The sequence below is a fragment of the Haliotis rufescens genome, unplaced genomic scaffold (genome assembly GCF_023055435.1).
Source record: "Haliotis rufescens isolate VD_foot unplaced genomic scaffold, xgHalRufe1.0.p SCAF_37, whole genome shotgun sequence".
Lineage (NCBI taxonomy): Eukaryota > Metazoa > Mollusca > Gastropoda > Lepetellida > Haliotidae > Haliotis > Haliotis rufescens.
This window is the reverse complement of record NW_025964079.1, coordinates 617,250-628,053: the sequence shown is the minus strand read 5'-3', so window position 1 is coordinate 628,053 and position 10,804 is coordinate 617,250.

Genomic DNA, 10,804 nt, shown 5'->3' with positions numbered 1-10,804 from the left:
TGCCACGGGTGGAGCTTGGAACGCTCACCTTTTCGCGAACACCTGGTGTCAACACCATTTGATAGTGATTCATTAATATATGCTTATACTGTAATCAGAATCGTACAATGGACAGTCTTCTTATGAGTATGGAAAGGGTTTTGTGCCTTACGTTCATCTTTCTTTAGTCGTGCTACGACCGGTTTGTTGTTGCTCCGAAACCCAGTTTTGCTTCGATTATGACCCGAGGTCTTTCTGTACCATTCTAGTGAGTGAGTTGGGTTTAACACTGATTTAAACAGTATTCCAGTTATATCACGGCGTGTTATTAAAGTTCGAGGAAAGCCCGAAGTGATGCAGGTCTCAGACGTTTACCACATTGGTGAAACCAACGAGCACGGGTATAGGGCTGACAAACCTAGAAACATTACCGGGGCGAACCGGGATTCGAACCTACGATCATAAGTTTCCGGCGCGCCCAAGGGACGACTTAGACGACTGGGCCCCCATGTCCCCCACCCCTAACTTGTACTATCCTAGTGCTCACTGATTCCATCAAAGTTGTAATCATCTGCGTCCCTGCAATTTGAGCTTCCTTACACATTAGACTGACATGACGTGCTGTAAGAATAATACTGTTTGAGACGATGTTAAACCCCATAAATTGATAATACGTCTTCGGTAACGTACGTTACTGGCTTAGTGCGCTGCTGCGTTAGAGTGTGAGTTATTTTGAGTTATATTCAAATCACGGCGACTGACACCAAGATTAACTTTCATAATTTTTAAACCATGTTGGTAATCGGACCTAGTTGTGGCTTGACAAGTCAATGATTTAACATGTTGTGCACCCACTGCCTTTAGATCTGAAAGAAAATATTGCATTTCGAAAGAAAATAGTTAATCTTGCCTTGGGATATAGTGTTAACATGACCATGAATAATGCTGATATGATTTGTAAAGGGTTAGCGATGTAGGATGCGAAAATCATCAAAGATTCAGTCCATGTAAGTTATAAATTCAGCAGTATTTTTTCTTTGGTCTACATTTATTCGGGTAATGAGGATTTATCACAAAGAAACGTCTTATAACAAACCTCTCTGAAAAAGAAATTTAAACAATGTCTAGAAAATTATTCTAGATTGTCAATCAGCACTATAAAAATTAATACTGCCTTTGGCATTTTACCAATATTGGGCTATACAAAATCACCCTTTGTTCCAACTATTGTGCAAGTATTTCCGTTTATTGACATTAATTGACTCTTGTCAAACCCACAACATCAAAAGCCAAGGAATGACAAGTCTCTAATCACTGAACACAAAAACATGAAAACTTTTCGTGTTATTATTGTTAAATAAATGCAATGTATCAGGTAGTATGGGAAACGACTGGTTCTTAAATGTTGTGTTGGCAAGTCTACCCTTTTAATTTAGACATTGAACTTCATGCAAACCGCAACCTTCACATTTCAACATTTGTGTGAGAGTCTGATATTGTGTGATTTAAGCAGTATGATGTAATGTTATCGATATTTATGGGTTACTTTTAAGACTATTTAAAGTTCCAATTAACAAAAAACTACGACAAAACATGCCAATAGTAGCCTGTCAACGTGTAAGTGTTTAAAAAAATGTCATTGTGGAAGTAACATTCAACTTTGTCTCCTACCACAGGGAGATTCGAATGTGTCGACAAAGATATATCTTGCCCTGGTTGGGCGAGCTCTGGCGAGTGTGAGGTAAATCCGTCCTTCATGAACTGTAACTGCGGGTTATCTTGTAACACACCTATGTTGTGTAGAGGTAAGTCCTGTAATACATTCATGTTAACATTGTCTATGGGTAAATCGTGTAACGTGTCCATTTTGATGCCAAACAATCCACTGTCATGTTGTGTAGAGGTGAGTCCTGTAATACATATATGTTGTGAACAGACAAAGCCATTTAGAAAGTGGTTAAAGGTAATGCATGTTATATTTGGGATAACACTTTGTTTGTAAAGTACAGATTCTAGTACACTTTTGGGTTGAGTCCCATCTGGTATTAGAACCCACAGTTCCAGAGTGAGGCACCCAATCGCCAGCACACAAAGTCAGCGATCTAACACACTTAATCACCGAGGCTTCCACAAAAATGAAAGTCCGACAACTTGTAGTCCAGATCACGTATGTGTAAATTGGCACGGCTTCTATGACCGAAAGCTATGAAAACATAATGTCATTTAGAAAGTGATCTAATGTTACAAGTAATAAGAGGTATATCCATCGCGTGTATGCTGTGTGGAGGTAGGTCCTATATCACATCTACAGCGTGTATGTTGTGTGGATGTAAGTCCTATAACACATCTATAGCGTGTATTTTGTGTGGATGTAAGTCCTATATCACATCTATAGCGTGTATTTTGTGTGGATGTAAGTCCTATATTACATCTATAGCGTGTATGTTGTGTGGATGTAAGTCCTATAACACATCTATAGCGTGTATGTTGTGTGGAGGTAAGTCCTATATTACATCTAAAGCGTGTATGTTGTGTGGAGGTAAGTCCTATATTACATCTATAGCGTGTATGTTGTGTAGAGGTAAGTCCTATATCACATCTTTAGCGTGTATGATGTGTGGAATAAGTCCTATATCACATCTATAGCGTGTATTTTGTGTGGATGTAAGTCCTATATTACATCTACCGCGTGTATGCTGTGTAGAGGTAAGTCCTATATCACATCTTTAGCGTGTATGATGTGTGGAATAAGTCCTATATCACATCTATAGCGTGTATTTTGTGTGGATGTAAGTCCTATATTACATCTACAGCGTGTGTGTTGTGTAGAGATAAGTCCTATATCACATCTTTAACGTGTATGTTGTGTGGAATAAGTCCTATATCACATCTACAGCGTGTATGTTGTGTGGATGTAAGTCCTATATTACATCTACCGCGTGTATGCTGTGTAGAGGTAAGTCCTATATCACATCTTTAGCGTGTATGATGTGTGGAATAAGTCCTATATCACATCTTTAGCGTGTATTTTGTGTGGATGTAAGTCCTATATTACATCTACAGCGTGTGTGTTGTGTAGAGGTAAGTCCTATATCACATCTTTAACGTGTATGTTGTGTGGATGTAAGTCCTATATCACATCTATAGCGTGTATGTTGTGTGGAGGTAAGTCCTATATCACATCTTTAGCGTGTATATTGTGTGGAGGTAAGTCCTATATTACATCTAAAGCGTGTATGTTGTGTGGAGGTAAGTCCTATATTACATCTACCGCGTGTGTGTTGTGTAGAGGTAAGTCCTATATCACATCTTTAGCGTGTATTTTGTGTGGATGTAAGTCCTATATTACATCTACCGCGTGTATGCTGTGTAGAGGTAAGTCCTATATCACATCTTTAGCGTGTATGATGTGTGGAATAAGTCCTATATCACATCTATAGCGTGTATTTTGTGTGGATGTAAGTCCTATATTACATCTACAGCGTGTGTGTTGTGTAGAGGTAAGTCCTATATCACATCTTTAACGTGTATGTTGTGTGGATGTAAGTCCTATATTACATCTACCGCGTGTGTGTTGTGTAGAGGTAAGTCCTATATCACATCTTTAGCGTGTATTTTGTGTGGATGTAAGTCCTATAACACATCTATAGCGTGTGTGTTGTGTGGAGGTAAGTCCTATATTACATCTAAAGCGTGTATGTTGTGTGGATGTAAGTCCTATATCACATCTATAGTTTGCATGTTGTGTGGAGGTAAGTTCTATATCACATCTATAGCGTACGCGTGTATGTTAAGTAAGTCCTATATCACATCTTTAAGTGTGAATGAAAGAATACAAAAAGATAACACGATGCTTCTTCAGTGGCAAAAAGCGGGCGCAGCTTTATTACATAACAATACAGGCGGAAGTCGCGACAAGCAGTGTTACACAGTACACAGCAATGCAGTTACATTGCTTGCGTCCGAGGTTTAGATGGGTACACATCGTGACGCAATGGAGTAACTACCAAATCATGACCAATTGGGCCGGAACATACACATCATGACCAAATGGGCCGGAATATACACATCATGACCATATGGGCCGGAATATACACATCATGACCAAATGGGCCGGAATATACACATGACCAAATGGGCCGGAATAGACATGACAGTTCAGTTCATCCTCCGTGGCTAAACACAACGTGAGGCATGAGCTGCAGTCCATCCTGTGTCATTACATACACTGTCATCCTCTGTGGTTTGGGTACACTACATGAGGTGCAGTTAGCATGTTGAGGCTGAACTTACTTACAGTTAATGAGAAAATTGAGTTGCCTGCCACGACCTCCGCCACTGAGCTTGGTTTATAGCAAGCTCATTCCCCTGAGGATTAAGCATAAGAACTGAATACAAGCGACACTAGTTTTGAAATGAACACCTGGACGAGGACAAACCAGCAAATAACTCAAGACCCCCCTGCAATGAGTTCACGAAAATGTCATTGCCAATGTCTGACAGGTGGACACCATCCTGTCTGAACAAACCCCTGTCTGCTATGTTAATTTCGTTGTGCCCAAGAACGCGACCTCCAAGGTCTAGTACACCTTTCCTACCAAATCTATTAAATCTCTTCCTCTTGCGCTCCATAACTCTGCCGTCTGGTATACCCCGCCATGTGACCCTCTGCAGAACATCTGACCATATGACTTGTGTGAAGGGCATCATGTAATGAATTTTAGTAAGATCCCGACTCACCGTTTGTAACAGTACTGTTGTTGGCACGTCCCCAAGGTCGTTAATGAAGGAGAAGCCATGTTGGTGGTGTACTGTGCCTTAGTTTTTGCTGAAGAAATGGCAACAATGATTTCCACTTCATTCCCCTACTCCCATACCATGTTAAGCTGAGGCCATACTTCTGCAGACCCAGGTCCAATCCCACTGGCCTTGCAACTGCTCTCCGGTGAGCCCAGTAGATAAGGCTGGAGCCGACAAGCCATATTTCTGTCAAAAATGAGTTGTTACAACATATTGATGCGAATGTACTTAGCGTATGCAGCAGATTTCCACCTGCCCCATGTGCAAAGTAGCTCATGTGGTATTCCCTGTGTTGCTGCATATGTAGCAGCTCCAATCCTGAATGAGTGTGTGTTGTAATTTTGTGTGTGAAAGTTGAGGAACTGTAAGGCTTTCCGGAGTACTGCAGAGAACTGATATCTGGTGACAGCTTTACCATTCAAATGGATGAAGAACTGGCCTGGCTGGGCTGAGCGTAAAGACAGATATGCACTTAATGACCTGACTGGGCAAATTGTAGGATCAGACTTAGCTGGGATTATCAGAGTTGTGCCTTTGCCATGTTGATCAATCTTCGAAAAGCAAATCTTAACGTGCACTGCCTGTGCAATGATACCGACATCTGCCAATTTAAGTGTTCTGTCCTGATTCATCTTGGTCACAAACGCTATCTCACCAGTCCGTAGGAATGCAAAAAAATGCCAAGTTAAACATGGCAGCAAATAAACAAGCTTCATAACCTGACGTACAAATAGCCTGGAGGGCACTAGGTAGCCTCTTCAACATATCAATTGTGATTGGGTGTCTTGCATCAGGCGTTGACACCAGAGCTGCTGTATTTCTGTATCCCTGCATGCATCTGCGAACTAAAAAGTTTTCAGTAGGGTCAGACCAGCTATTAATTTTGTGATGTCTGCCAAGAGCTGAGAGATGTTGAGCTATAGTTGAGCTTGCAAAGGCCTTCCTAGACATACTGGCTATGTAACATAAAATATCATCTACCTGCACAGGCCAAATCATAGGTATTTTATGATTGTGACGAAATTTGTCAAATGACCTTAATGCAGCTGCATAGGTGTGTTGAGTATTGCTCGACACTGATGCTTTAATTAAGGCAAAAGCCTCGGATTTTAGATAAGCCACAGATTCTTGGGTACTGGTGTCGGTTTGGTTCTGGCTTCTGGTTTTAGCTGACGAAACTTCTGAAGATCAAAACGAGATAAGGAATCTGCAATGCTGTTTTTAAAACCAGGAATATACTGACCTTTGACTAATATATTTATGTTGAGACAATGAAGTACAAACTGCCTCACAAACTGCATAGTATTCTTACATTTAGTTGATTGCTTGTTCAGTATGGACACTACTGCTTGGTTATCACTATTTATTATTAACTTTTTGCCCCTGAGGGCATCAGCCCAAATGTTAATCGCAAGATATATAGACTGGGAAAAATTCCAGCAGCGTGATGTTTCGTGTTAGGCCTAAAGTCCTCCAATGTCCTGGCCATGAACCGTTGGTCCAGCGTCCATGAAAGTACGCTCCAAACCCACATGACTCTCCTGATGCACTGTCTGTGTAGAGGTGTAATGCTTCATTGGTAATCCAGCATTAATCCAGGAATAATGACGTTCCATTATGATTGTCCAAGAATGAAAGCCAAATCTGAAAATCATCTTTCATATTCCTTGTTACCCTAACTTTATGATGGGGCTTCTTAATACCACAAATTGAATCAATGGATCTCCGTAGGAAGGCCCTGCCGATGGGAATGGCCCTACCTATGTAATTTAGTGAACCAATGAGACTCTCTACTTGCTGTTTGGTTGCTTTGGATTTTGACATGACAAACCTGAGTTTATCCTTAGCATCCTGTATTTTGTCTGCTGGTATGGTTAACTCCATTCTTACTGTGTCTAGCTGAAATCCAAGGAAGCTGATTAATGTTGTTGGTGTTACTGTTTTGTGACTGGCTATAGGTATTCCGAGTTCGTCGCAAGTTGGTAATAATGTTGACAGGACTAACTGACATTCAGACTTATCTCTTCCAGATCCTCCGCATAGGTAGTCGTCCAAGTAATGCATCAAATCACCTTGAGAATTTAACTTTGTTTGAACTATCAACTGGATGAAAGTGGAAAATTTTTCAAATATTGAGCAGCTTATACTGCATCCAAATGGTAATGCTTTGTCAACATAATATTTATGTAAGAATTTTATTCCTAGTATGTGAAAATCATGAGGATGCACCATGCATAACCTGAAAGCACTTTTGATGTCGGCCTTTGCTAAGTATGTCCCCGGACCAAGCTGCTGAATCATCAAAATTGCATCGTCAATGGATGAGTAGGTTACGGAACAAAGGCTGGGGCTGATGAAATCATTTACTGACATACCATCTGGATACAATAAGTGGTGGATGATGCGGTACCCGTCTACTTCTTTCTTTGGAACAATTCCAATAGGAGAGATCCTCAGGTTTGGTAAAGGTGGGTTCTGATATGGACCGGCCATTCGGCCTAATTGTACTTCATTGGAAAGTTTCCCAAGTATGATTTGTTCCATATTGGGATCTTGAGCTGATTTTAGGTTATTACAAACTAAACTGGCCTCTCTGGGTCCTGTGTAATGTAAATGAAATCCTTCGGTGAAACCGCAACGAAGAACACCGGCATCACTTAACAATGGGTAGGACTCCAGGTATGCTAATAGCTTATCTACTTTGATAGGTGTGTGTCCCAATGCTTGCACGTTTTGGGAGGTTTCTGTTGCGAAACTGAAATGTATTAACCTCTGGGGTTGGTTGATTTCCTGTAACTGATTGGTTTAATCTGCACTTTGGGAAGGGGTGGCCCCCACCACACTGATAGCAAACATGAGGAAAACGGCAATGTTGTCTGCGACAAAATTTTCCAGGGTCATTGAAATCCCAGCAAAAACCAACTTTTAAGGTGTTTGCAGTTGGAGATTGTGAAGGCTGCTTGAAAGTGGTGAAACTGCGGTTCACAGGTTGAGGGGTGACATTCATGTATAGCATCCACAATTCCGCGTTGATTGTGCCCCATGCATTGTCTGTGGATCTACTTATGCGCAGCCTAAACTGTTTATCATAATTTTGCCAACCCTGGCCCCTGCTGGCCGCCAATCTAATTGTGTGCAAATATTGAAGCATTTGCTGGTGGCTTTCGGGGAATTTCTCCAGGTATATGCTGACAAATATGATAAAGGCTGTTGTCCACTCTTCCACTGACTGTATGTCCTTCGACTGGCGTGACATTTCCAATTGACCCATTGAGTTTACTCTGATAGTGCTATCCATACTTTGCTCCTTATCCAATCCCTTAATGAGGGTAGCCATATCTACATATTCCCCATTGTGTATTTTATCCCTAATTGGTTGGGGGATAAAGGAACCAACATTGTCAGTTGACAAAGCAACCATTTTGTCACCACTGCATGCTATCCTAGCATTTATATGCATGTTAAGCGTATCGTTGTCAATGGCAACAGATGCGAGAGCGTGTGTGTTGTGATTTACCGACTGTACTTGTGGGATAGTTGGGGTATCTAAGCCTATCACTACATGAGATCGTGCATCATTATTGAAAACATGAGGTAATACATCACCTGATCCATTCCTCGCGTCGACGGGCTGCGATGACCGGGGGACGGTAGTTGACGCCATGTTGTCTGCATCGCCGGGCTGAGAACTTCGATTCGTTGGTTTGTTGACTCGAGCCGATTTCCGCGACGATCTCCGGTCGCTGGGTGCTTGGATCTTCCGCTTCCTCGATCTCCGACCTGACATCGTTCTTCTCACCAACGTACGGACAAGAAATTACACTAAGACAATAAATAATATGTTGCCTATGAAATTCGCGTTTGGCTGCTTGCTGGTGTACGCAGAAAGAGGCTTGATGCAGTCACGTGCGTCACGTGATCGGTTTACGATTACCAACACACTGGTGTAAGGGAGGCAAATCCACTGAACTGTGGTAGGGTGCCTAACCTCCCACTTAAACAAATTTGTTTCATACTGGCTTTCACAAATTAGATTAGCGCGTATGTTGTGTGGAGGCAAGTCCTATATCACATCTTTAGCGTGTATGTTGTGTGGAGGTAAGTCCTATATCACATCTATAGTTTGTTTGTTGTGTAGAGGTAAGTCCTATATCACATCTTTAGCGTGTATGTTGTGTGGATGTAAGTCCTATATCACATCTACAGCGTGTATGTTGTGTGGAGGTAAGTCCTATATCACATCTTTAGCGTGTATATTGTGTAGAGGTAAGTCCTATATCACATCTATAGTTTGCATGTTGTGTGGAGGTAAGTTCTATATCACATCTATAGCGTACGCGCGTATGTTAAGTAAGTCCTATATCACATCTTTAGCGCGTATGTTTTGTGGAGTTAAGTCCTATATCACATCTATAGTTTGTTTGTTGTGTAGAGGTAAGTCCTACATTACATCGGTGTTGTGTAAAGGTAACACACCTGTGTTTTGGTTTGGCTTGGTTTTGTTGTTTAAAGCGCACTCTTAGGTATAGGTATGCAGGTTTTAAAACACTTACTTACTTTTTTTTGGTAAACATGGCTGCACATTTGCACATTCGGGAATGAAATCTGTCGAACATATTATGAGAGTGGTTTTCCTTCTCAGGTTCTAGACTCTTATCCTGCTTGGGAAAAGATTACTTCGACACCCTAAAAATTTTCACATGAATGTCATTTATCAGTTATGATTGATTGTTATACATGGAACCGAAATGAGAAGGTATTAAAACACTTACTTACTTAATTTTGGTAAACAAGAATGAAAGCTGATTAAGTTCATTCAACGTTTACAATGCCATGTATGCAACATATTGTCATAGTTGTGTAAGCAGCCCAATTGAATTTGGTTGGTTTGTTGTTTAACGCCGCACTCAGCAATGTTTCAGCTGTATTACGGCGGTCTGTAAATAATCAAGTCTGGACCAGACAATCCAGTGATTGATATCATAAGCATCTATCCACGCAATTGGTATTGATGACATGCTTCGAACAAGTGAGCGAGCCTCACCACCCGATCCCGTTAGTCGCCTCTTACGACAAGCATGATAGTTGGCTGTTGCGGCAAGCATGGGTTGCTGAAGACCTATTCCTTCCCGGATCTTGTGTATTTAAGGTGGTAAATTTTGTGACACACCTTTTGTTTGTAGGGACAAGTCGTGTATTTGTTTGTTGTTTAACGCCGCACTCAGCAATGTTTCAGCTATATGACGGCGGTCTGTAAATAATCGATTCTGGACCAGACAATCCAGTGATTGACATCATGAGCATCGATCCACGCAATCGGGATACGAAGACATGCATCAACCAAGCCTGACCACCCGATCCCGTTATTCGCCTCATACGACAAGCATAGTCGCCATTTACGGCAAGCATGGGTTGATGACGACCTATTCTACCCCGGGTCTGGTAACATTTTTAACACCTTATGTCACCACTGATTTTCAGTGATCCGTTCACATAATTTCAACCGCTATTTTGCCCTCGTGTTATGCAACTATGTAGTGTAGGGGTAAGCTTTATGATTTTATGCTGTAGCACATCTACGTCGTGTATATGTTGTAAAGAATTCAACCCTGTAACAACCGACCCACATCCTACCCCTCCCCCGGAAACACACACACACACACACACACACACACACACACACACACACACACACACACACACACACACACACACACACATATCGCATTATTCTTTTGTAATTAAGAATATTTTGGAAGGATATCGGACAAGATATCCGGAAGATCTTTCAGAGATGAATGTGTTTGTCTAATACTAAATCTTTGTTGTGAACAGAAAACAACACTGACACGAAGTGCTCGTGTGCTTTTAAGGTTACGAAAGGAAAGTGTGAGACTGGCACCACGGCATGCCCTTATAGCTGTGCAATACGGAAAAGTGAGTACAATTAATCAGCAGATTTTTGCCTGACACAAAATATTCAATTATTTATCATAACAACCTTAAGTCTTATATGTTTGTTTGG